The sequence below is a fragment of the Bubalus bubalis genome, chromosome X (assembly GCF_019923935.1).
Source record: "Bubalus bubalis isolate 160015118507 breed Murrah chromosome X, NDDB_SH_1, whole genome shotgun sequence".
NCBI classification, from domain to species: Eukaryota; Metazoa; Chordata; class Mammalia; order Artiodactyla; family Bovidae; genus Bubalus; species Bubalus bubalis.
In genome coordinates this window covers 31,310,923-31,337,670 of record NC_059181.1, presented here as the reverse complement: position 1 = coordinate 31,337,670, position 26,748 = coordinate 31,310,923, and the positions used below count along the sequence as shown (strand labels likewise).

The 26,748-nt window shown below is 36.4% G+C and overlaps 1 protein-coding gene and 1 non-coding gene across 9 annotated transcripts in view; both read left to right on the top strand.

Moving 5' to 3' along the window:
• Positions 1-26,748, top strand: part of DMD (dystrophin) — a 2,402,664-nt gene that overhangs the window by 1,584,165 nt on the left and 791,751 nt on the right. The gene's annotated exons all lie outside the window — the stretch shown is intronic.
• TRNAS-GGA lies at positions 7,316-7,388 on the top strand. Its single transcript has one exon. It is a non-coding gene; the product is annotated as a tRNA-Ser (tRNA).

Here is a 26,748-nt window from a genome sequence, read left to right as displayed (position 1 = left end):
AGGTCTTGGCTCTGCTAAGTAGATGATATGTGCCCCTGGTAGAATACATCATAATCTCTAGAGGAGCATGGGTAGTTTGACTTTTCCCCATATGCACCCATGGGAAACCCTGATGAATTAATCCAGAGAGAAGAGACTTTTTGTTAAGAATTGAATTTTATTTTAGAAAACTCCATCTGACAGCGATGCAGAGATTGAATTACAGCAAGTAGAAACTGGAGGGCTACAAACCAGTTTGCGATTTTTCCCAACAGCCTAAGTGGTAAGGGCTAGAACTAGCCTCCTGTCCTGTAATGTAAGAGACATGATGCAAGATACACAGACAATCCAAAGTGAAGTCCATATGGGAAAACAGGAAGCAGGATGAAAGAGAACTGTGAAGTTCAGGTACTACAAGAAGTATGAGCTCTGCTCTATAAAAGAGAAAGTTGTTTTAGGGGATTATCCAGTTCAATTGAGACCTAATAGTTCCTGAATGGCAAAGCAGATCATTAAACCAAGGCCTTTCACCTCTTATGTTATTTGTTTTACTACACTGCATTTGACTTCAGTTTCAGACTTAGTAAATCTGAGGTGAAAGCAGCATGAGACTGGGAACACAATGTTAGTAGAAATAGTCTAATGCACTTACTACAAATAAACACTATGCTTTGTGTGGACTAGAGCAGGGATGTGTGTACTACTGGGATCTAGGCATCTATTTACAAATTATAAACATAAAAATTAGATTTAGATATCAGGACTCCATCATAGATTTCCTGGTATGGAACTTAGATATGTGTATCAAAACAAAACAAGAACCCCCACCCAATGGATTCTGCTATGGGTTCTGGTTAAGAATATAATAGCTAAGAAAGTAAACCACTGTTCTATGAAATGTGTGTTCATGATTACGATTAATTAAAAATGATTTTGAAGGCCCTCCTGCCTTTTACCTATTAGGACACAAAATCTAGATTTGAAAATCACTGTCATATTTCAGAAATATATTTATACTTACCCTTTATTTTTATGTTATTACTTTCTTCAATTTTCATCACATATTTGTTTACCAATTGGTTTTGATGGACTTCACTTTCTTTCATTCTTACAGATGAGATTGCTCCCTCTAAAAATCAATAGGAGCCCGCTGACTTTATTTATTCTAATATGAAGGCACATAAAATGAATATGGCCAAAAAATGTTAAAAAGTAAGCCTGTTTTTCAAAAGACTAGATTGTCAATTGAAGCAGAAAATTATATTCAGTGCATTGGATTTATGCATTGTTTTAGTCTTCTCCAACCAATTTAGAAATGCACTTTCTTATAAAATTGAGATTATTACAAATCCTGTGCTAAGCAGCTGAAATAATGTGTCTATGCCAAGGTCATATCTTAAAAGTTTGGAAGAACATACTGCAGTTGAATATATGTTCATGAATGTACTTTATAAAAATTTTGTGATTTATTTGAGTAACTTAATTTTTATTTTTTACCTAATGCTGTCTTAATTTTTACTTTAGCTTTGACAATGTTTCATACATATTCATTGCTTGAAAGAAATTAAGCAGACATTATTCTAAAGTCAATATTGAGTCTGCTAATGAAAATGGCTAAGTTAATTAACTAAATGGCAACCCTCACTGAACTTATTCAAAGCTATTTCCTCTCGTGATGTGTTTTCCTGAAGAAATGATGCATAAAAATTAAACTTTTATTCTTGATTGTTCTATATCAGCCTCTAAATTGTTACTTTGCATGTTACAACCTGTTGTATTATGAGTAATTCTGAGATCACCTCAATTTAATGGCAGCAGATCAAAGATAAATCCCTCAAGGATCATTTAAACCATCATTCTTTATTTTTTTAATTTTTTTTTTATTTAGAGAATACTTTATTAGTTTCTGTAATCAAACCCATGTAGATAAGACCTTACATATTTAATACAGTGTGTTACCCCTGTACAAATGGAAAAAATTATGTTTAATGTTTCTAGACCAATATGGCTGTTAATTTCTGTACAATGCCACCCAACAAGGTACAACTGGGATACTTTTTCCAAAGTTGACAGCACAGCTAAAGTTTCCAGAAATTCAAATTTTATATATATATATATAGATAGATAGATAGATAGATAAATATATATAGATTTATTTATTTATATAAAAAGACCAATAGCAGTATGTTATGCATCAATAGGAGCAACAGCTTTTCCAAGTTCTGCAGTCATCTGAACAAAATTATAGAGACATCCAGAACACTCCCTTAAAAAAATAAATTAATTAAAAAAAAAAAACCTAAGAAAACAGCAAAGTTCTGTTACTGTTATGGTACCTGGCACCATTTTTTTTTTTTAAATTACGTTTATCAATCATCATCTGGAAAGAAAACATTCTAGAATAACATCACTAAAAACAGATCTGATAAAGCATGGTCACTACTACATATCATAAAGCAGGTACAAGATATTTTACATTCACAGAGGTATGATACAGTACTGTCCTACATCTATAATACTAGTTAATATAATTTAAAAGGCATTATTTGAGACTTGATTCTACTTTTCCAGCAGAGGGCCCAAAGGATGGTTATAACACAGCTCTGGTACAGAAATGCACCTTCTTAGATAGGATTTCCTTTCTTTATTGGCATAGTTCTAGGTACTCACTGCTCTTCATGAACATCAGCTAAAAACCGTTTAAAAAAATAAACAAAACCAACCATTGGATTCATACAAAGATGACTGAGGAGAGGCAAGCAGGACTCAACCTAAGTAGTATTTGACCAACTCCATCATGTCTGAATGGTTAAGAGCTTCATAGAAGAAAGGAGATGCCAAGTAGCACTTCAAAGCTTTGGGCCACAACCAAAACACAGCATCATTTCAAACAGAAGCAGTAGCCAAACACTGCCCACTTGGATATGATCAAGGATGTTGACGTCAGTATTTCTTCATCTGCTCACTCATCCAGGAAGAAGGGGAGATCAGTTACTGTACTTTGTGTTCAACTCAATCACCATGTTACAAAAATATCAAGCAGCCATAATAAAAAATAAGGCTCCTCTATCCAGCATCAGTTATCTTCTGTTCTTCACCACCAAACCCATAAATGCTATAACCATATCCCAAGAACTTGAGGGAGCACAGAAACCACATCTGATGTCTTAGCTGGGATCATCACATTGTTCAGGCTGAGCTATTCCTCTGTGGTGTTATTTCCCTCATATTTCTGGTGTTTCATCTAGCCATAAGGATTTTAGTTCTACATTATATGCACTCAAGGAATGTGTGCACGTATTCATGTACAAGTTCTGACTGAAGATGCATGGCCGTCAACAGAGTGCATGTTATACAGTAGGTGCAAGCTGGCAAAGCCTCATTTTACTGGGGCAGCAGCTGTGTGTCAGTGTAAATTGCTCCTGTGTCCCTTGCACACCTCCAAGCTCTGGACAGGATAATGTCAGAGACCACTTTACCCCTTTGGCTGACGGCATTGTCTAACTACATTCTCCCTCTTCCCCCTCTCCTTAAAAAAATATCTTTTAAATGGTGTTCTATCGGAGTTTATTACTGATATATAGTTGGTAAGACTGTATTGTATAATTAAAGTTTTCTAAAAGTATACCATGTATCTTCTCACAAAAAAAAATAAATATTTGAGATAACGGTTAACAAAATGGGGGAATCTTTTCACAAAACATATGTATATCAAGCCATCATGCTATACACTTTATCTTATCATTTTCTTTATCAATTATGGCTCAATAAAGCTGAAAAAGTTTTAGAGCAAAAATGAAACTAAACTAATATGTTTAATGTACAAAAGTACTTTTTTTTTGAAAAGTAGTTTTAAATAATAGATTCTCCAGGCAAGAATACTAGAGTGGTAGCCATTCCCTTCTCCAGGGGATCTTCCTGAATGAGGAATCGAACCCAGGTCTCCTGCATTGCAGGTGGATTATTTACCATCTGAGCTATCAGGGAAACCCAAGTAGTAGATAGATAAACTAATATTTTGTCAAGTTGTTTTTATGTTTGTATCCTTTTTATATATGCATCCATGAGAGATAATAGAGTTTTCAAAATTAAAGGGAAAAACACATGTTTTAGCAGAACCTATACCAAATAGATGTTTTTAGAAGTCTGAATAGGATTTTTTTTTTCTGTATTCAACAAGGATGGAAATATAAGTAAAAGTGGATTTAGGTTTTGTGACACATGAATATACTCTACTTGGGCAGTACTCTTTAAGTCAAAGAATGAAAACAAATTAGGTATGAACATAAGTAGTTATTTGCACAAAGAAAAGAAATCATGACACATTTTAAAAGAAGCTGACAAATTACACATACATCACAAAATTGAGAAAAACAGCCAGATGCTTTTAGTAGTTAACTGCTCTATAATACTCTAATATATGATACTCCATCATGCTTCTTTCCTTATTCCCCTGGCTGTAGTCTTCTTTTAGCACCTCCTCCTGTGAGAGACTCAAAAGATAATATCGTCTTTCCTCCAGCATGGTTAATTAAAATTCGACCTTTATTGTTGAGGGTTGGGAAAGGTTTCTTTCACATTCAGAACTCATTATTGGTGATGTCGTATATATTATTAGAATTATTGCCAACTTTAGGAACACCTTATCAAGTTCCTTTCACACAAGAACTATAAAATGAGGGATCCTTTCAAGCTCCTTGTACAAGAACTACTAAAGACTTGTGGTCTAGCTGCACTGAACTCTGCTTCTAGGAAACACTCAGACTTCATTAAGGAGAACAAGTAGCTTGCAAATAAATCAAGGACTGTTTATCCTTGCTTTTTTTCAATGGAGTAGAGAAGCATAATGTCTTAGTTTAAATCAACTCAAGAGCAGAACTTAAGAAATTGAAAGCAGGAATGTTGGTCCTCAGAAGCAAGAATGAAAGAATAGGGTTAGTGAAACAGAAAAGGGAGAAATACCTGAAAAAATGCTCCCAGTTTTGGAGAATCCTCTGAGGTGAAGGAGGCAGAGATATGTTCACAATGTGCAAAGGAAATATCCATCACACCCCAGCTATGTTAGAGGTCATGCCAACACCAAGTCTGTGTTACAGGTGAGATATCTGGAAAGCAAAATGGTTCTGTGTGTGCTCTACTCAGGCATGACTGCTCAATGGCTTCTGCTCCCCCTTCCACTCCTTTTCTGAAGTCTACTTTGTTGTAACTCTAGTTAAAAGTATTTGTCCCTATGGAGTAACTTCAGTACTCCATATGATGGTGCACAAAACGCTTCAAACCCACCTCATGTGCCACAATTTTATTCCACATTCCCTTGAAAACTAGGGTTGCAAGAATTCACCAGTGGACAAAACCTGAAGAGAGATTTCTCCACAGAAGACATACAGATGGCCAACAGGCACATGAAAAATGCCCAACATAGCTAATCACTAGAGAAATGCAAATCAAAACCACAATGAGTTATCGCCTCACACCTGTCAGAATGACTATCATCAAAAACTCTACAAATCATAAATTATGGAGAGGATTTGGAGAGAAGGAAACTCTTACACAGTTGGTGAGAATGTGGAAACAGTATGGTTTCTCAAAAAACCTAAAAATAGACCTACTATATGATCCTGCAATTCCACTCCTGGATGTATATTTGTAAAAATTAAAACATGAATTTGACAAGGCAAGTGCTCCCATGTTCATAATTGCATTATTTACGATAACCAAGACATGGAAGCAACCTAAGTGCTCATAAACAAATCATTGGATTAAGAGGATGTGAAGGCCCCCTGAGAGACACACACACACACACACACACAGGAATATTAGCCATTAAAAAGAATGAAATTCTGCTATTTGCACCAACTTAGATGGACCTAAAGAATATTGTACTTAGTGAAATAAGGTAGACAGAGAAGAAAAATACTGTATGATATCACTTATATGTGAAATATTTTAAAAATGCACAAATGAATGTATATGCAAAACAGAAACAGGCTTATAGATGTAGAAAACAAATTTCTGTTATTTCTGTTTACCAAAGAGGAGAGGGGCAAAGGGGGCATGGATTAACACATACAAACAACTATGTATAAAATATATAAGCAACAAGAATATACTGTATAGCCCAGGAAATTATAGGCATTATTTTGTAGTAATTTGTAATGGAGTATAATCTAAAAAAATACTGAACCACTATGCTATATACTTGAAACTGATACAATATTGTAAATTGACTACACTTCAACAAAAAAGGAAATGGCAACCCATTCTAGTATTCTTGCCTGGGAAAGTCCATGGATAGAGGAGCCTGGAGGACTATAGTCCATGGGGTCACAAAGAGTTGGACACAGCTGAGCGACTGAACAACAACTACAATAGGAAGCCCAGATTTTTTTAGTACCAAAACCTGCTCCCAAAGATCACTAAAACGTATTCTTTATTTATTCAGTGAGCATTCTTTTTTATCTGACAACCTAAGTTATAAGTATTGTGTTGCCAAAAAGTCCATTCAAATTTTTCTGTACAATCTTATGGAATCTCTTTCCCCTTCTGCCCATATTGTGAAGCTTGGACCAGCATCCTGCCTTTCAGGGGCTGCCTCAAATGACTTTCCTAGTTTACGCATTGACACACAACTCAGTTAAAGGCTCCTCTGTGAAATTATCCTCCTCCACACCCCACCCCCGACCATCCGTCTCTCCATTCTCGTTCCAGGTGACATAGGTGCTCTGGACACCATGCCCTCAGAGTGCTTTGTGTCCATCTACATTGAAGTACTCATCACTTGGTCATTTAATTATGTGGTCAAAGGCCTGTCTTTTCTTCCTGTGTAAGTGCTCATCAAAGGAAGTAATGAATTCCCTAGCTCAGTGGTAAATAAAAGGCATATAAAAGGCTGTACATTTTTTTTCTTTTAAACATAAATCGAACTGTTGTTTTTAATTATTGAAAACAATCTCAAAAAATTTCGGTTCATGATTCACCTGTGAAGTTCACTCAATCTAGAATTCTGAGTAATCATATAAAAGTGATGATAAAGAGCATGACTTCAAGTTTATAGTGCTAATTCCAGCCTCAGTTTGTACAGATACATTAGAGAGAAATATGCAGATGACACCACCTCACATGCCCAGATGACACCACTCTTATAGCAGAAAGTGAAGAGGAACTAAAGAGCCTCTTGATAAAAGTGAAAGATGACTGAAAAAGCTGGCTTAAAACTCAACATTCAAAAAACTAAGATCATGGCATCTGGTCCCATCACTTCATGGCAAATAGATGGAGAAACAATGCAAGCAGTGACAGACTTTATTTGGGGTGAGGGGCACCAAAATCACTGGCTTCCCTGGTGGCTCAGAGGTTAAAGCATCTGCCTGGAATGCGGGAGACCCAGGTTCGATCCCTGGGTCAGGAAGATCCCCTGGAGAAGGAAATGGCAACCCACTCCAGTACTCTTGCCTGGAGAATCCCATGGACGGAGGAGCCTGGTAGGCTACAGTCCATGGGGTCGCGAAGAGTTGGACATGATTGAGCGACTTCACTTTCACTTTTCACCAAAATCACTGCAGATGGTAAGTGCAGCCATGAAATTAAAAGATGCTTGCTCCTTGAAAGAAAAACTATGACCAACCTAGACAGCATATTAAAAAGCAGAGACGTTACTTTGCCAACAAAGGTCTGATTACTCAAAGCTATGGTTTTTCTAGTAGTCGTGTATGGATGTGAGAGTTGGGCTATAAAGGAAGCTGAGTGCCAAAGAATGGATGCTTTTGAACTCAATCTAGAATTGAGTGGTGTTGGAGAAGACTCTTGAGAGTCCCTTGGACTGCAAGGAGATCAAACTAGTCCATCCTAAAGGAAATCAATCCCAAATATTCATTGAAAGGACTGATGGTGAAGCTGAAACTCCAATACTTTGGCCACCTGATGCAAAGAACTGACTCATTGGAAGAGACCCTGATGCTGGGAGAGATTGAGGGCAGGAGGAGAAGGGGATGACAGAGGATGAGATGGTTGAATGGCATTACTGACTCCATGGACATGAGTTTGAGAAAGCTCTGGGAGTTGGTGATGGACAGGGAAGCCTGGTGTGGTACAGTACTTGGGGTCACAAAGAGTAGGACATGACTAAGCGACTGAACTGAACTGATTAAAGTGCCAGGATCTGTTGTTTTAAGAGTCTCATCACAATGAAAAAATAAAAACATTCATCCAATAGGAGTGTATTGAGAGGTCAGGGAGATCCTCTGGTGTAGGAAATGACAACCCACTCCAGTATTCTTGCCTGGAGAATCCCATGGACAGAGGAGCCTGATGGGCTACAGTTCATGGGGTCACAAAGAGACAGACACAACTGAGCAACTGAGCACACACACACAAGAGGCAACTGTATATGGGTCTCAAGTTTGTATTTCATGTGTAGCCTTTGGGGAATGAATCAGCAATACAGAAGTTAAGAGCAAGTTCCATGTTTGCCTTTCAAAGGAAGATTTCTTTTAAGTTCACAAATAGTGTCCACATGCTCCAAAACTTTGGGTTCCTTCTGTATCTCTGAGTTTCCCTAAGTCGATCCTGAAAATGGTAGCTTCCAAGGCCTGAGAATGCCTGTTTCAGCTCTCTGCTGGAAACATTGAGTGCCTCAAATGTGGTCAAATCATCAGAAATGTAGCTTCAACCTTAGCCAGAGCTAGGAATTGCACCTCCCGCACCAGCAAAGCCCTTGGGCTGGACAAAATCGTTGGCCATTTGGTGTTGGTCATTGCAGTAGATCCATTACACAGGTTATCTGGCAGGAATCCCAGCTTTGGAGGAAAGATGTTTAAATCCTGTAAATAAATGACTGAAGCACCATAGCAGTTGATTGTGTTGAACCTGTATCAAAATTGCTTTGTTAGGCTCTATTATATTGCTCATTATCTTACTGTGAGGAAAATTAAACTTACATCTGTTTTGGGTGACAAGGTATCCTGTTGTCCTGGGATTTTCCACACTTTAGGTCTATGTCACAGGCTTCTAATAAACCCTCAGAGAACATCTTTTATGTTCATGCATATCCAGGTGTCAGACCGACACAGTCTTTGTCTCCTTTAAACTCAGTGACACACTCAGGGTTGTGTACATTTCTCTGTTCTCTGCCAGTGATGAAATTTATTCATAGAACATTCAAGCTAGAGAAGGCACCTCAGAGCAGAGCAATAATCATCAAGGTTCAGAGTAACTTATAGGATATAATAACAGTATTTTTAAAATTTCTTTGGCTTTTTTGTTGGGAGATCATTTCCATTTTTTTAAAGTTCTTTATTCCATTTTTGCTTTTCTTCTGAATCACATAAACAAATTTAAAAGGCATTTAAAATTAAATAATAATATGATAATTCAATCTTGCTAAGCATTTACTGTCGCCATGCTCAGATTCCAAATTTCAGCTGACTGCCACCAGAGGCTTCAGCTAGCTGGTCCCCACTGGATGGCCAAGCCAAATCAGACATTTTTGTACATACTGGCCACAAACTTCCTCAGCAACAAGCCAGGGAGATGATGGATTTTTAATGAGTTCCAATGGAGTTTGATGTCTTCATATATTTTCAAAGTTAGATGAAGAATTTACTGAGGAGACATGAGTTGAATGAATGCTGCATTTTTAAGTGCTTTTTTTTTTTTTTAATACGCTGAATCAGAAGCACCTCCCTCACTAATCCACCCCTTGAAGCAGCTCCAGGAGACAGGCAGAGAAAAGTACTAGAGGTTAGAAGTATTGGAGGTTGAGCCACAACTCCTTGGTCATCTAGAGCAGGAGTCAACAAACTCTGTAAAGCTGCCGAGTTAATATTTTAAGCTTTGGAGGCCATAAGATCTCAGCAGCAACTATTTGATGCTGCCTATAGAGTGCAAAAGCAGCCATAGGCAATATGAAAACAAATGGGTTTGACAAGTATCAATGAAAAATTAATCAATAGTCAACCTAAGAAAGAAATGAATTTTTTTATTCCAGTTAACCTGAGAATTATAACTTGGGATAGAGTGTTTTAGAGAGTTCTGAGAATGGTTCCAAAGAGGTAAGGGGTGAGGGGAGCCAGTATATATGTGATCTGATGAAGGGGTGCATGTATTCAAGCATATATCTTGGTAGAAACTTATTACTATTCGCAAGGAACAGATATCTTAGTTAATGCTTTGAGTATTTTTCTAAGTATGGGAAAATGCAAGAAATTGAGTTCATATTGTTTTTTTTTGTTTGTTTGTTTAAAAATTTTTTTATTGATGTACTGTTGATTTATTTTTTTTTAATTTTATTTTTAAACTTTACATAACTGTATTAGTTTTGCCAAATATCAAAATGAATCCGCCACAGGTATACATAAAAATTTTTCTCCTGAAAGTTAGCTAACTCTTAGGGGGCCATTTCTGCTGGTTTTCCCAAAATGCTTCATCCTGAACTTTGCCCTGAATTCTTTTCAGGGTGTACTGTAGGTCAGCGACTGCAGTGGCTAATGACTTGATTCTTATAGAAATAGATGGTTGGCAGCATTATTTACAATCCCTTCTCTTTTGGTCTTGATTTCGACCAAGGTTCGGGAGGCTTATTCTGATCAGTTTATCCCAGGGTGCTAGGAATGTTTATTCCAAGGTCAGGTAAGGATTTCATTGATAGGCCCCTCAATGTGCTTTTATTGGACTAGGCCTTGTCATTAGTATACAAAAGCCTTTGCACTACCTATTTTACTAGTCTGTTATGTCCCAGGAAATGGTTTCCTCTTGTTGCTTCTTCTCATAGCTAGAGTTACACTATTGCAATGATTGATCTTCTAGAAATACATATTGAATCGATTGTGTCAAATTGCTAAGTCATTATTATTTTTATCTGAGGCCCAGTCACACATTTGGTAATTCAAGAAATAATAATCCTGTAAAATAGAATACAACTAATATAGCTAAGACTATTAATAAGGTCATAACTAAATATTTAAGCTAAGGGCTTCAATTAGGTATAACCCAGTATCTCCCCAAGTCATCAGACTTAGTCTGTTTTGAGGCAATTGCTATCTTTAAGTGAAATGATATATTGTCTTTGTACAAAAAGTTCACCAAGTGAAAGTGTTAGTCACTCAGTCATGTCTGACTCTCTGCGACCCCATGGACTATAGCCCTCCAGGCTCCCCTGTCCTTGAAATACCAGGCAAGAATACTGGAGTGGGTAGCCATTCCCTTCTTCATGGTATCTTCCTGACCCAGGGATCAAACTCAGGTCTCTTGCATTGCAGGCAGATTCTTTACTGTCTAAGCCACTAGGTAAGCTCATATACACCAGGGAAATCTGTATACACAAGGCAAGTGGTGGGTCATTGTGATCCCTTACAAGATTGAGAAAGGATTCTTATCTTCTAAGGAGTTATGGCTGACACCAGAAAAAGGAAAATTGATCTTTATGGTTGAGCAGGTATTTCTGTGGTTGAGGAGATCAGTTAATGCATAATTTAGATACACAGTGTACACTAGAGGGGAGAGAGGAGGCCCAAATGGGCAGAGAAAAAATGTATTTTTAAATTTTTGTTGTCTTCAAATATGAATTTTATCATCACCAGGTCCTAATAATATTGTATTCATGGGCACAAATTTGAATTTTATTTAATTTCGTTTAGTTTCATATATCATGTATCTTTTGACTTTTTGTCATTTATTTAAAATGTAAAACATCCTTAGCTCTCAGACTGTGTAGAAATAGGTGGTAGCTGGATTTGAACCATGAGCCATAGTTTGCTGCCCTTGACCCTGGACCCTGGTTAAAATGTCACTAAATCACTAAGTCATGTCTGACTCTGCGACCGCATGGACTGCAGCACACAAGGCTTCCCTGTCCTTCTCTATCTCCCAGAGTTTGCTCAAACTCATGTCCATTGAATCAGTGATGACATCCAACCATCTCATTCTCTGTTGCTTGTTTCTCCTTCTGCGCTCAGTCTTTCCCGGCATCTGGGTCTTTTCCAATGAGTCGGCTCTTCACATCAGGTAGCCAAAGTATTGGTTGAAATGACTGAATGGTATGGTTGAAATGGGCTTCTAGCAAAAATGCTGACAGAAAACATCATTGTTTTGGCCCTGACTTCTGCCCATGTTTTGTGTTTGTTTTTCTGTCCCCTCAAAGAAATCAAATTTTCTTGTCTTCTTCACATTCCCTTCTGCATTTTTTTCTCTTCCAGCTACATGTGTGTGTGTCTGCTTAGTCGCTCAGTCATGTCCAACTCTTTGAAACCTCATGGACTGTAGCCTGCCAGGCTGTTCTGTCCATTGGGATTCTCCAGGCAAGAATACTGGAGTGGGTTGCCATGCCCTCCTCCAGGGAATTTCCCAACCCAGGGATCGAACCCAGGTCTCCGGCATTGCAGGCAAATTCTTTACCATCTGAGCCACTAGGGAAGCCCTCCGGCTACATGAAAGAACTCATCCACCTTCAAGTTTTATTCTCTTTCCTCGTATTGTCTGCATATCTAGCAAAGCTTCAATTTACCATATGCCAGTGACACATCCTCCCATTTTTGTATTCAATACCAACAAACACCCCCCCCCCCCAAGTATCACCATTTCCAGGAGTGACTATTCTATATCACATCATTATTTTATTTATCAGTAAGTTTAAAACTCCCAGGGACAATGATTTTCTTCTTTGTCAGGCATGTTTCATTTCGTGGGCAATGCAATATGCATTTGCTTCATGGTATAAATAACAATAATGCATCAATTTGCAACAATATAGACTACTATACTGAGAAAATATAAATGTGAGTTCTGTGGATTATATCATTTGTTACAAAAATAGTTTGTAATCTTAATATTTTTAAACATAATGAAATGATTTCATTCAGAAGATGGCAAAGAGATAGGATTCCTTTTCAGTGTGCTGAATTTCTTTCTCTGAAGAAATGAGTTTTGGAAAACAACAAATGTTCTAGCCAGAAAATGTTGAAATGAAAAACAGCTTTCCATTGTTATGTCAGCAGAACTATCAAATATGTTTATGTATTGACTACATGCATACACTACATTCATACACTACATTAATTCACTCCTGGATTAATCCTGTTCTAAAATATTTGGTTCTGCTTTAAAAAGAAATCATGAGGATTAATAAGTCTTTTAGGCACTTCAATCCTGAAGCAAGAATTGCAACATGGCTTGTAGCATTGTCCAGAATAACTTTATGTAGTGATGGCTGTTTTCCATCTGTACTAGCCAATATTTTGTGGGTTTAGAGCATTGTAAGCGTGGCAAGTACAACTGAAAACCTGATTTTTAAATTGTATTTAATTTTAACCACGACCCAGAGGGATGGAATGGGGAGGGAGGAGGGAGGAGGGTTCAGGATGGGGAACACATGTATACCTGTGGCGGATTCATTTTGATATTTGGCAAAACTAATAAAATTATGTAAAGTTTAAAAATAAAATAAAATTTAAAAAAAATAAAAAATAAAGTCATATTTAAATAGTTAAGATCTTTTTTAAAGAAAACCTCTAAGATTGCGGATATGTGATTATGCAGTATATTCCCCACCCCCCTTTTTTTCCTCTAAAGTCCATATTCTGGAATATAATGATTTACATAAAATTAGCAAAAGAGGTTTTGATTTTTTAAAAAATTCTATTATTAAAATAGCCGATTTTAACTGATACCTCAAGGATTATCTTAATAAATATGAAGCAGCTATAATTTGTTGTGATACTCCAAGCAAGTAGTTGCTTGGACAAAATTACACAAATCATGGCACAGTTTCCCATGAATTTTGGTCAAGTAAACTAATGAACAAAACAAACACAAAATAGAAGAAAGACAATGTTAGCTAAGAACCTGAAGGACCTTTTTCTGTATCAATCAGGCTGATGACTTTAAGTAAATAAGAACAGGTCCTTTAAGTAAATAAGAACAAAGACTACTGATGAAAGATTGTGAAAATCAAAGAGCTCTTTCCTTGTTTTAGAATCAGTATGAGCTGGGAGAGAGGGGGAAAGAAAAACATGGGGTTAATTTGTAGCAACACATTATATGGTGTGTATATATCATATAAAATTATGTTTTAACTTCTTTGTGAGTTTTATTGTCCTTAGGGTTTAAACACTATGTGATCACAATCACATTATGTAGTAAAGAGTGTGTGAGTAGGTGGATAGTTAGGTGGGTGTAAATCCCTATAAAATCCATTTAGAAGATAAATGATAGCTATTGAAGTTTGGGCAAATCAATTTCACCAATTCACTTTACTTGTCTAATGCCTCTGGGTGCCATTATAGAGCTTGTTTCCTATCTTTACAGGAGGTTCGAATCAAGGTGAACAGTCAAAAAATATTTTCCATGAACTATGTGTATTATTAAGGATTATTTTTCCATGGAGTTAGTTGTTTTTACTGCAAACTAAGAAATTAATGAACAAGAATACTGCCCATGAACACCAAGGTTTATTTAAAAGCTAATGTGGGTTTAGTGTGGTAATAAAGGGCAGAGTTCTCCAAGGACTGCAAACGTATTTATTGTACATCAAATTTTACTGACTTTGAAATCTCCCTAGAAGTATTCACTTACTTTATCATGTATTATGCATTTAAGATCTTCAGCAACAATAACAAAATTCAAGTGTGGCCATCATGTGGTTATGCAATGAAACTAATATACACTGTGATTTGATACAGGAAACTTCAAATGTTACTTCCTCTTAAAATTAGAAGCAGTATAGGAAATATAGATCTTTAAACCTTGTAATAGCCACATACTTTAAAAAGAAAATCCACTTACTTTTAAAGTAAAATCTCAAGAGTTATGCCATGGAGTTTGGGGGGCGGGGGTGACTGTCCTATAAATGGATTGTAATTTGTCACTTTAAAATTGCATATGCATTTATAATTTTTAAATGTCTGGTGGCATATAACCATAATGCATTTTTCAGTTTTATATTCATTATTCTTTTAGGTTTCCAGAGTGAAAGAAAAGAAATGACTTCCTAGCGAGGGATATTTTACCCGGAGATCACTTATAAAAAATGATTGAGTTTTGTGCCTAAGAATATCTTTCCTAAGTTCAGGTTCTCTAGTAGCTCTAATCTATTGAGATAGAAAATATACATGGTAAAATGAGGTCTCCAAATATTCCACACCAAATGTGTTTTATCCGAAGAAAGATAATGTTCTATATGAATTATTGAATTGATATTACTAAATTTTGGAAGTTTAAAAAAAAATTGGTTGACAAGAGAGTATTTGTTTAAGCTGCATTTGGAATGCACTGTTATTTAGCTGTTCTCAAGGTGAGTTAGTGTTGGCAGTGAAGGTTTATACTTAGCCATACAATAGGTGACTTCAATCAATTAAAAATACAATAGATTTATGGATAGTAAATAGGGCAGTGGCCTGAACAAAAGCAGTTACTAGGTATATAGCCACTGAATTAATTAAATGTTCATGCCGGTACTATAATTAATATAAATCTAGCCTTTAGCTCCAGAATCCATGACATCAACATAGCTAACAAGAAAATACATCAAGAATTGAGTCTTCTACATGTATTCCTTAATCCTCTCGACTTCTCTTTCATACTCCTGTGTTTCCCAAGTCACATTTCACCAGAGCAGCTGCCAGGCAAGACCTGTTCTTGCTGTTCTAGTGAGCTTGGGCATTCACATGTCAACTCAAACAGGAAGCAGAGTTAGAAATATGACATATGTGAGGACATAAAGTACTTTGAAGAGAGCTCTGCTTCTATTCGTCAGCTTCACCTTCTCTCTTCTGTGTTCTAGTAGCAAATGACTAACTGGTTTGTATGATTGGTCATCTAACAAATGTTATACCATGTAAGGAAGGTGGATTTTGTTGTTGTTGTCCAGTCTTTAAGTCATGTCCAACTCTTTGCTGCCCCATGGACTGCAGCACGGCAGGCTTTCCTATCCTTTACGGGCTCCTGGAGATTGCTCAGATCCATGTCCATTGAAGAAAGGTGGTAAGGGTATACAAATATATAAATTCAGTCAAGGCTATGTGTGTGCATGATAGGTGGTTGTATGTGTGGTTATTCAAACTTTGGGGAGAGATAAGGCAGAAAGATACAAGTTGAAAGAGAATAGTAAAGAAAAAAAAAGCATTAACTGACAGAGTCGGATGAAGTAGCATAGATAATAAATGCTGTAGAATCTTTTAGAAAAAATAATTATTTCCATCCAAAGGAATTAGACAATCTTCTCTGAGGAGGTCACACTTTCATTACCCAAAACATGAAGGATGGAGAAGAGTTTTATATGTGTCAATTAAGAGAAAAGATACTTTATTGAGAGAAAAGAAGGCATTTTAATGACAGAGTGGATGGTGACAGAGGAACAGAAGGAAGAAAAGTCAAGGGGCAGAACAAGAACAATGAAGTCACCATTTTCATCAAAATGGAGTTTTGTAATTAGAAAGATGTGAAGAATAGTAGAGAAGGTCAAATTGTTGAAAGCTGTTTCTTCAAAAGGCGGACTAAAAAATTTGGAGAAAATTGCAAATCAGTCATATGATTTAAGCAAGAAAGTAAAATGAGTGGAATTTTGGAAATTGAATTTGGTAGCTGGATTTGGAAGAGGTCAATAGGACTTTATCATCCCACATATTTTCAAAGTTATGAAGAAATTATACTAAGATCCAATCAGTAACTAAAGGAATTTATTTCAGGGAATGCTATGAAATAAAGTGGACTTCCTTTTGTACTCATATCAGTGTGTTTTGTCAAAGTCATATAAAGGGAGATAAAATATAATAGTACACTGGTTAAGAACATATGCTTCTAAACTTCATATTGGGTTCAGATCCTGGTTTAGTTACTACTTTTTGGCTGTGTGACCTTAAGCAAGTCACTCAGCCTCTCTGAGTCAGTTTTTCATGTGTAAATGGGGACAATAATATACTAGTACCTACATCATAGAACTATTATTACTAAATGTTGTTGATTTATCAATAACACCTGAAATAATGCTGGACACATTATAAGTAGCACACCAATTTTCTGTTTCTATAGAAGAAGGACACATGTGTATCTATGTAAAATAGTCATTTTGTTATTAAAAAGCAATACATATTCATTGCAGAAAAATTCATAATGCAACTCAGAAAAAATAATCTGTTACCAGAAACTGTAGCTGTTAAACTTTTGGTACAGTGTACATTTCCCCATGTCACTAATATTCATCAATGCCACTTTTTAAATTACTGCAGAGTATTTCACTGGATGGATGTTTCATAATTTTTAACCCATACCTATTGGTGAGCATGTAAGCTATTTAAAACGCTTTACATCTCTATGAGGCTGTGTTCCTATAGTTTATGTACACATCGTTGTCACCTTAAGATAAATTATTAGAAATAGAATTTCTGGTCTAAGTGTAAGAATATGTTTATATTTAGATATGTACTGCAAAAGCTCTGCCCCATTCATTCCCAGCCCCAACCCTCAGGGATATTCCGATACACTGGCTTACCAGCAATGTATGAGGAGACCCAGTTCCCTGAACTATTGTTATTATATGATACCACCATTTAGTATTTTAAGATAAAATTTTTTAAAACTATGCCAAATCAATAGGTGCAGTTGATTTGAACCTCACTGTTTGAATTTCACTTCTGTAGTTCCTAGTGAAGTTAAACAGTTTAATAGACTTATAGTCAGTTATAGTTCTTCTTTCATGAATTGTCTCTTTCTGATGCTTGTTCAGTTTTTTTTCAAGTTGATCTTTTTCCTATTGATGTATTGCAATGGTTTTTTCTTAACAGTGTCTGTAAAATTATATAAGATGAATTGATTTGGGTTTTGATTTTTCTTTTGCTTATTTGATTTATTATGTTAGAAAGTTTTACATTGTTACAAACTGAAGCTGGTCTCTTTATGGTGTTAAATACAAATGATAACTTTTACATCAAAAGTAAAAGAACATTTAAAAATGAATGACAAAAATACCAAAATACAGAAGTTACTTATTGCAGTTATATGAAGATCATTTAATCATGACTTCATATTAATCATAATCCAACAATTTATTCAATGAGCAATCTAGTTTTTCTTGTAGTCTCATATAATAGAGTCATGAATTACCAAATATCAAATAGTAGCTCTTTTGTTTTCAAAATATGTTTATATCTGAAATATGTTGAAATACATTTCATTTATATTATTTCATAATAAAATTGACATCTAAGTGTATATCTCATTAGTGATAATGAGAATTAAGGGTATAGATTGTTCTCACAAAAGTGAAAATGTTTTAAAAGTATGAATTTTAAGACTCTATTTATGAAATAATATGTTAGATTGGAAAGATAGTAGAACATATGTTTTAGAAGGGAAAAGAAAAGTAGAATTTGGAGTCAGAAAAACCTATATGCTTATGGCTGAGTTTTTCCACTTACTAGTAAATTTAGGAGTATTATTTATAGTTTTGAGTTTTAATTTCCTCATGGGTTAATTAGAAGGAATGAATACTTTTCAGGTTTAAACATATTTTCATTGAATCTTTTAAATTGAAGGACAAGAAATGAACACATAGAGAATAAGTACACAGATAATAACAAGAGAAGTTGATGGCTTTTTTTGAGTTTTTATACCCGTGCTACTAGTACCCAGATCAAGGATTTGGACATTACCCTAGGAGTCTCCTTTGTGTTTCTTCCCAGTTATTAACCCTTTCCCAGCTACCACCTTCACCCAAGGATAAGCACTCTGCTAACTTAGGACACCTCTATTAGTTTTGCCTGTCTTTGAAATTAATATAAATGGAATCATACAGTATATGCTCTTATGTTTGAATTCTGTTCATCATTATTTTTGTGAGATTCTTCTATACTATTTAATGTACCATACTCTGTTTTCTTATTCTCTTTATAGTATCCTATTATGTGAATATATCACAGTTTATCTATTCTACTGTTGGTAGACATTTGGGTTGTATCTAGTATGACACTATTATAAATAATGCTGTTATGTATGAGGATCATGTCCTTTACTGCATATATATACACACACATTTCTTTATTATATACTTGAAATACAATGAATGGATGATAAGATATGTGTGAGTTTGGCTTTGGAAATAGCAGCGAACAGTTGTCCAACATGGTTGTACCAGTTTACTCTCACGAGCAGTGTATGAGTTCCAGTTGTTCTACATCCTCATCAAGAGGATGCAGTTTCATTCCTTTTCCTTCTAGCCATTCTGGTGGATGTGAACTGGTACCCCATTGTGTTTTAATTTGTGAGCATCTGATAATTAGAGCTATTTTTGTATCCATGAATGTCAAGTTCCTGTGCAAATCTTTTGCCCATTCAGATCAGATCAGTCGCTCAGTCATGTCCGACTCTTTGCGACCCCATGAATCGCAGCACCCCAGGTCTCCCTGTCCATCACCAACTCCCGGAGTTCACCCAGACTCACGTCCATTGAGTCAGTGATGCCATCCAGCCATCTCATCCTCTGTTGTCCCCTTTTCCTCCTGCCCCCAATCCCTCCCAGCATCAGAGTCTTTTCCAATGAGTCAACTCTTCGCATGAGGTGGCCAAAGTACTGGAGTTTCAGCTTTAGCATCGTTCCTTCCAAAGAACAGTCAGGGCTGATCTCCTTCAGAATGGACTGGTTGGATCTCCTTGCAGTCCAAGGGACTCACAAGAGTCTTCTCCAACACCACAGTTCAAAAGCATCAATTCTTCAATGCTCAGCCTTCTTCACAGTCCAACTCTCACATCCATACATGACCACAGGAAAACCCATAACCTTGACTAGACGAACCTTTGTTGGCAAAGTAATGTCTCTGCTTTTCAATATGCTATCTAGGTTGGTCATAACTTTCCTTCCAAGGAGTAAGTGTCTTTTAATTTCATGGCTGCAGTCACCATCTGTAGTGATTTTGGAGCCCAGAAAAATAAAGTTTGACACTGTTTCCACTGTTTCCCCATCTATTTCCCATGAAGTGATGGGACCGGATGCCATGATCTTCGTTTTCTGAATGTTGAGCTTTAAGCCAACTTTTTCACTCTCCGCTTTCACTTTCATCAAGAGGCTTTTTAGTTCCTCTTCACTTTCTGCCATAAGGGTGGTGTCATCTGCATATCTGAGGTTATTGATATTTCTCCTGGCAATCTTGATTCCAGCTTGTGTTTCTTCCAGTCCAGCGTTTCTCATGATGTAGTCTGCATATAAGTTAAATAAACAGGGTGACAATATACAGCCTTGATGAACTCCTTTTCCTATTTAGAAGCAGTCTGTTGTTCCATGTACAGTTCTAACTGTTCCATGTCCAGTTCTAACTGTTCCATGTCCAGTTCTAACTGTTGCTTCCTGACCTGCATACAAATTTCTCAAGAGGCAGATCAGGTGGTCTGGTATTTCCATCTCTTTCAGAATTTTCCACAGTTTATTGTGAGCCACACAGTCAAAGGCTTTGGCATAGTCAATAAAGCAGAAATAGATGCTTTTCTGGAACTCTCTTGCTTTTTACAAATAATAGTTACCTGTCTTTTTCTCATAGATGTCAGAGTTTTTTAATACAAGTTCTTTGTCAGATAGGTGCATCGTGAATATCTTCTTCCAACTTAAACCTTGTTTTTTTTCTTCCTAATAATATGTCTTGATGAATGAAGTTCAGTTTATCAATCTTTTCCTTTATGCATGTGCACATGTTAAGTCACTTCAGTCATGTCTGACTTTTCAACCCCATGAACTGTAGCCCTCTAGGCTCCTATGTCCATGGAATTCTCCAGGCAAGAATACTGGAGTGGGTTGCCATGTCCTCCTCCAGGGGTCTTACCAACCCAGGGTTGAATTGGCAGCTCCTTCAGCTCCTGCATTGCAGTCTGATTCGTTATTGCTGAGCCACCAGGGGTACTGCTTTTTATGTCTTATTTGAAAAATAATCGCTTCACCTAAAATCATCAAGATATTTTCCCATGTTTTCTTTTGCACTGAGGTCTGCAGCAATCAAGAATTGATATTTTGTATATGGTGTAGAGTAAGAGTCAAGATTCTATCCAATTAATCTGGAACCATTTATTGAAAAGATGGTCCACAATCCACTGAACTAAAGTGGGCACCATTGTCATAAATTAAATAAATGTATGTAGTCTATTTTTTCTCTTAGCCATATCACGCATAATTAACTAAAATAAATATTGATATCTGCTTATAAACATTCTTAAACTTTATTTCAAAATTGTCTTAGACATTTTTGACCCTTTGAAATTCCATATATATCTTAGAATTGTGATGTCAATTTTTATTAAAAACTAGCTGCTGTAATTTTGATTAGGATTGCATTGAATTTACACATTATTTGAAGAGAACTAACATATTTACAGTATTGGAAACTTCAACAAAGTATATTCCTCTCTTTGCTCAAATTTTCCTTAATATCTGAATAATGTTTATAGTTTTTAGGGTGGAAGTCTTGCTTTTTGGTATGAATTATAAAATTACTCCCCAAAAAGTAAGAATTAATGCTCTTAAATTCATCATAAGAGCACTTACTTTCCAGAATTTTGACAAATGCATTTTTTAAAAGCAATATAATAGGCAAATAGTGGTATATTATTGCTATTTTAATTTGCATTTCAGTGACTACTTAGTGGTTGGACTTTTCTCTTGTTTATTGACTGTTTGCATTTTTTGTCAAATTCCTATTTATATTCTTTATTAAGTTTTCCAGTAGATTATCCATCTCTCTTCACCCTTTGAAGGATCTTTTTATATGCAATAATATTACCCTTTGGCTGATAGATAATACAAATATTCCCAGTTGTTATTGTTTTTAATTCTACTATTTGGCCTTAATTTCTACATGAACAATGCAAATAATATATTTAATAGTTTATTCACATTCCTGTCACTTCTAAAGGGCTTCTCCACACCAGCAGTTTATTCTATCATTATTAATGTTTTTTACACTTAATTTACACTTTCTCTAGAATATTTGTGATCATAGATACAAAGTCAACATTTAGTATCTGTTTATTTATAAAATAGGCACCTCTATCTATCTTAATATTAACACTTCTACACATTTGATATTAATATTCAAAAACTGAAAAGGAAGCCTAATCTTATGTGAAATTAGGTCAAGTTTTGGTTAGATAATAAATTAAGACATAAAGGAACTGAATGTCTTTAATTGTATTCTTTCACCACAGAGTGTGTGTTGTATGAAGAGCATGGTTTTTTAATACTTAAAAAGATTACTAGGAAAAATGACATATTTTGGTAGTAAAGTGTTTCTGTCCCTATTTTGATAAGACTATTAAGTAGTAAATATAACAGTAAATTAGTTTAAAGCACATAGAAACTGACACAAAACAGAACTTTTAGTTTGCATCATAAATTATTCACATCTGTTACCTTTTTCCAGGAGCTGTATAGAAGAAGCCATTAGTACCTAAAGACCATTTTGAAGGTCAGAGAGGGAACACAATAATTATATGCTCAGTTCAGTTCAGTCACTCAGTCGTGTCTGACTCTTTGTAACCCCATGAATTGCAGCACGCCAGGCCTCCCTGTCCATCACCAACTCCCGGAGTTCACCCAGACTCACGTCCGTCGAGTCGGTGATGCCATCCAGCCATCTCATCCTCTGTTGTCCCCTTTTCCTCCTGCCCCCAATCCCTCCCAGCATCAGAGTCTTTTCCTATGAGTCAACTCTTCACATGAGGTGGCCAAAATACTGGAGTTTCAGTTTTAGCATCATTCCTTCCAAAGAACAGTCAGGGCTGATCTCCTTCAGAATGGACTGGTTGGATCTCCTTGCAGTCCAAGGGACTCTCAAGAGTCTTCTCCAACACCACAGTTCAAAAGCATCAATTCTTCAATGCTCAGCCTTCTTCACAGTCCAACTCTCACATCCATACCTGACCACTGGAAAAACCATAGCCTTGACTAGACAAACCTTTGTTGGCAAAGTAATGTCTCTGCTTTTCAATATGCTATCTAGGTTGGTCATAACTTTCCTTCCAAGGAGTAAGCGTCTTTTAATTTCATGGCTGCAATCACCATCTGTAGTGATTTTGGAGCCCCAAAAAATAAAGTCTGACACTGTTTCCACTGTTTCCCCATCTATTTCCCATGAAGTGATGGGACCGGATGCCATGATCTTCGTTTTCTGAATGTTGAGCTTTAAGCCAACTTTTTCACTCTCCGCTTTCACTTTCATCAAGAGGCTTTTGAGTTCCTCTTCACTTTCTGCCATAAGGGTGGTGTCATCTGCATATCTGAGGTTATTGATATTTCTCCCGGCAATCTTGATTCCAGCTTGTGTTTCTTCCAGCCCAGCATTTCTCATGATGTACTCTGTATAGAAATTAAATAAGCAGGGTGACAATATATAGCCTTGACGTACTCCTTTTCCTATTTAGAAGCAGTCTGTTGTTCCATGTCCAGTTCTAACTGTTGCTTCCTAACCTGCATACAGATTTCTCAAGAGGCAGATCAGGTGGTCTGGTATTCCCATCTCTTTCAGAATTTTCCACAGTTTATTGTGATCCACACAGTCAAAGGCTTTGGCATAGTCAATAAAGTAGAAATAGATGTTTTTCTGGAACTCTCTTTCTTTTTCCATGATCCAGCGGATGTTGGCAATTTGATTTCTGGTTTCTCTGCCTTTTCTAAAACCAGCTTGAATATCTGGAAGTTCACAGTTCACGTATTGCTGAAGCCTGACTTGGAGAATTTTGAGCATTACTTTACTAGCGTATGAGATGAGTGCAATTGTGTGGTAGTTTGAACATTCTTTGGCATTGCCTTTCTTTGGGATTGGAAGGAAAACTGACCTTTTCCAGTACTAGAAGGCCTCAAATTCCACCCTTTGATTAACTTAGTGATACTGTCCTATAAAAATAATCAGATTTTTGACTGATGGCTTTAGATATGGTGTGTGTGTGTGTGTGTGCGCGTGCGTGCGTGCGTGTGTGCGTGCATGCAGTCATGTCTGACGTTTTGTGACAGCATGGACTGTAGCCTGTCAGGCTTCTCTGTCCATGAAATTCTCCAGGCAAGAATACTGAAGTGGGCTGCCATTTCCTACTCCACACTATATATGTTATATCCTGGTAATAATGATTTGCTACTAAAATATATAAAGTATAATTTCTCAACACTGTTTTTGGTAGCAACAAAAGCTAGTAGATTTCCTTTCTAAATTAACTTATTTCTTTGTAAAGGGAAAACATTTTTATTTTTCAAAAAATATGGTGAAAATCCCCTATCCCATTTACCATCTGCGCTAACATCCCCAAACATTAATTTTTAACTCCAGAAATATACTTACGAGATGAATTCCTAGAAGTAAAAGTTCTGGGTCAAAGGTTATATGCATATGGTAAATATTGCCAAAATTGCCTTCCACAGGAGGTACACCAATACGTACATCCCATGTATGAAAGTCTGAATTTCCCACAGCCTTGGCAGCCTAGTGTGTTTTAGACTTGCGTTTATTTTGTCCATACAGTATTTGGAAGTTTCAGATCTCTCATTGTGACCAAAGAGTAACTTCTTTTTCCATGTTTAAAATCCATTTGTGTTTTCTTTTATTTTTTGCTTTTCCACAAAGTGCCCTTAACTTTTGTCCTGTGTTCTTTTTGGTTGTTGTCCTTCTTCTTACTAATTTGCAGAAGCTCTCTTTATGGGTTAGGAAATTAATACATTATTTGAGATATCTGTCACAAATTTTTGTTTCATAATTTGTCATTTTTCCTTTTACTTTGCTTTTCGATTTCTTCAACATGCATGAGTTTCTGATTTTTATATAGTCCAATTTACTAATATTTTTGATTTTTAATTAAAGATGACTTGAGGATTAAAGTTAATTTAAGATTAACTTGAGGATGAAATTACATGCTTTTATGTTGTTGACTACTCTGGACATGTTTTACTTCTTACATTAAGAAAAAAAGAAATTAATCCTGAGTCTGGGAATTGTTTTTCTTGCATTCAACTGATATTTATTGAAGATCTATCATGTGTAAGAATCTAGTTATTAAATTAAATGTAAATAACAAATTAAATAGTATAAGGTAAATGCTATGATAGTGGGAAGCATAGGTTTGTGGGGATATGTCCAGTATAGGTTCCATAACTAAGCTGAAAACTCCTTGTGCCCCATAATCTCATTGTAAGCAATCCTTTAATTATTCCAGATGTTAGATCTCACCCATTGCATTGTTTTCTGTCAGGGATGGTTCTATCTCTATAACCAGGAAGGGATGAGTTGGGAGTATGAGAAGGAAACCAACTATCTTAGCTAAAGGTTACCCAGATTTCTGCACATAACTATAAAGCCTAAATGAAACATGAACTATTTTGTAATCAGATATAAAAGTGAGTTCACACTCGATTTTAGAGATTTTAGGAATGTATTATGGCTTTTATCTCCAGTAGCGTTGGAATCTAGTGACTCTTAAATGCTGTGCATTGAAGCAATAAAATGCTTTTTACATTTACCTGTGAGTAGAAAATGATCCAATAAAAATAAGCTGTTTAGTTCCCTCCTTAGAGATGCTGGAAGAGATAAGTTGAGGGTATTATTAGATGATATATGCATGGTACTATATTTGTGATATCAGCTGTCACACACTCACTTTCACATACATGTATAAATATAGTTCAGCACCATAGATGTCCTCATGAAATCCACATAAGCTTTGATCTAATACTACATTTACTTGGTTTTATAGCAGGATACAAGTCAGACAAAACCGATACATAGCCTCATGATTCATTATGCATGGCCAGACATTCCATGCTACCCACACATGTTGCTTCTTTTGACTCATCCACACAGGGAAAAGCTGCCAGGGATGAAAACCAGAGTTTATGCAGGTCACTTAATTTATTTTTTCACTTTTCTTCAGATTAAAAAAATCTAACCAATTTTATTTTAAATATTTAGAGAAAGAGAAATGTTATGAACCTTAGTAATCCACTTTACTGAAACGCAGGTTCAACCCCTGGGTCAGGAAGATCGCCAGGAGAAGGAAATGGCAACCTACTGCAGTATTCCTGCCTGGAAAATCCCATGGACAGAGGAGCATGGCAGGCTACAGTCCAAAGGGTCGCAAAAGAGTCAGATAGGACTGAGTGACTAAGCAACAGCAATAGCAATCCATTTTAGTATCAGATGATTGTATTAGAAATGTACTTTTTGGTATCTCATTTCATTTATTTGCAGTTTAAATGAGCTTCCCTGGTGGCTCAGAGGTTAAAGCCTCTGCCTGCAATGGGGGAGACCTGGGTTCAATCCCTGGGTCAGGAAGATCCCCTGGAGAAGGAAATAGCAACCCACTCCAGTATTCTTGCCTGGAGAATCCCATGGACAGAGGAGCCTGCTGGGCTACAGTCCACAGGGTCGCAAACAGTCGGACATGACTGAGCGATTTCACTTCCGCTTTAGACAGAAGCCACATCCTCTATTTCCCTGCTGTACTTTACTCCATTTTAGTCATATAGGCCCATGGGCCATATTTCAACTCCCAGCTTCTCCAATGCAGGCGTAGTTCCATATAAGAAACAAGCCAGATACAGGATTTCCCATTCATCGTAAAGTTCATGTCCCAAGAAAACATTGTTATGGAAGTCTAAGGTCAGTCCCAGGCTGTCCTACATCAGCCCAGGCTAGATGTTAGCCTATTCTTCATGGATTTGTATGCATTTTGCACAATATATACAAATGTAGTCATAATACATTTCAGCTCTCTGCATCAGGTGGCCAAAGTATTGTACTTCAGCTTCAGCATCATTCCCTC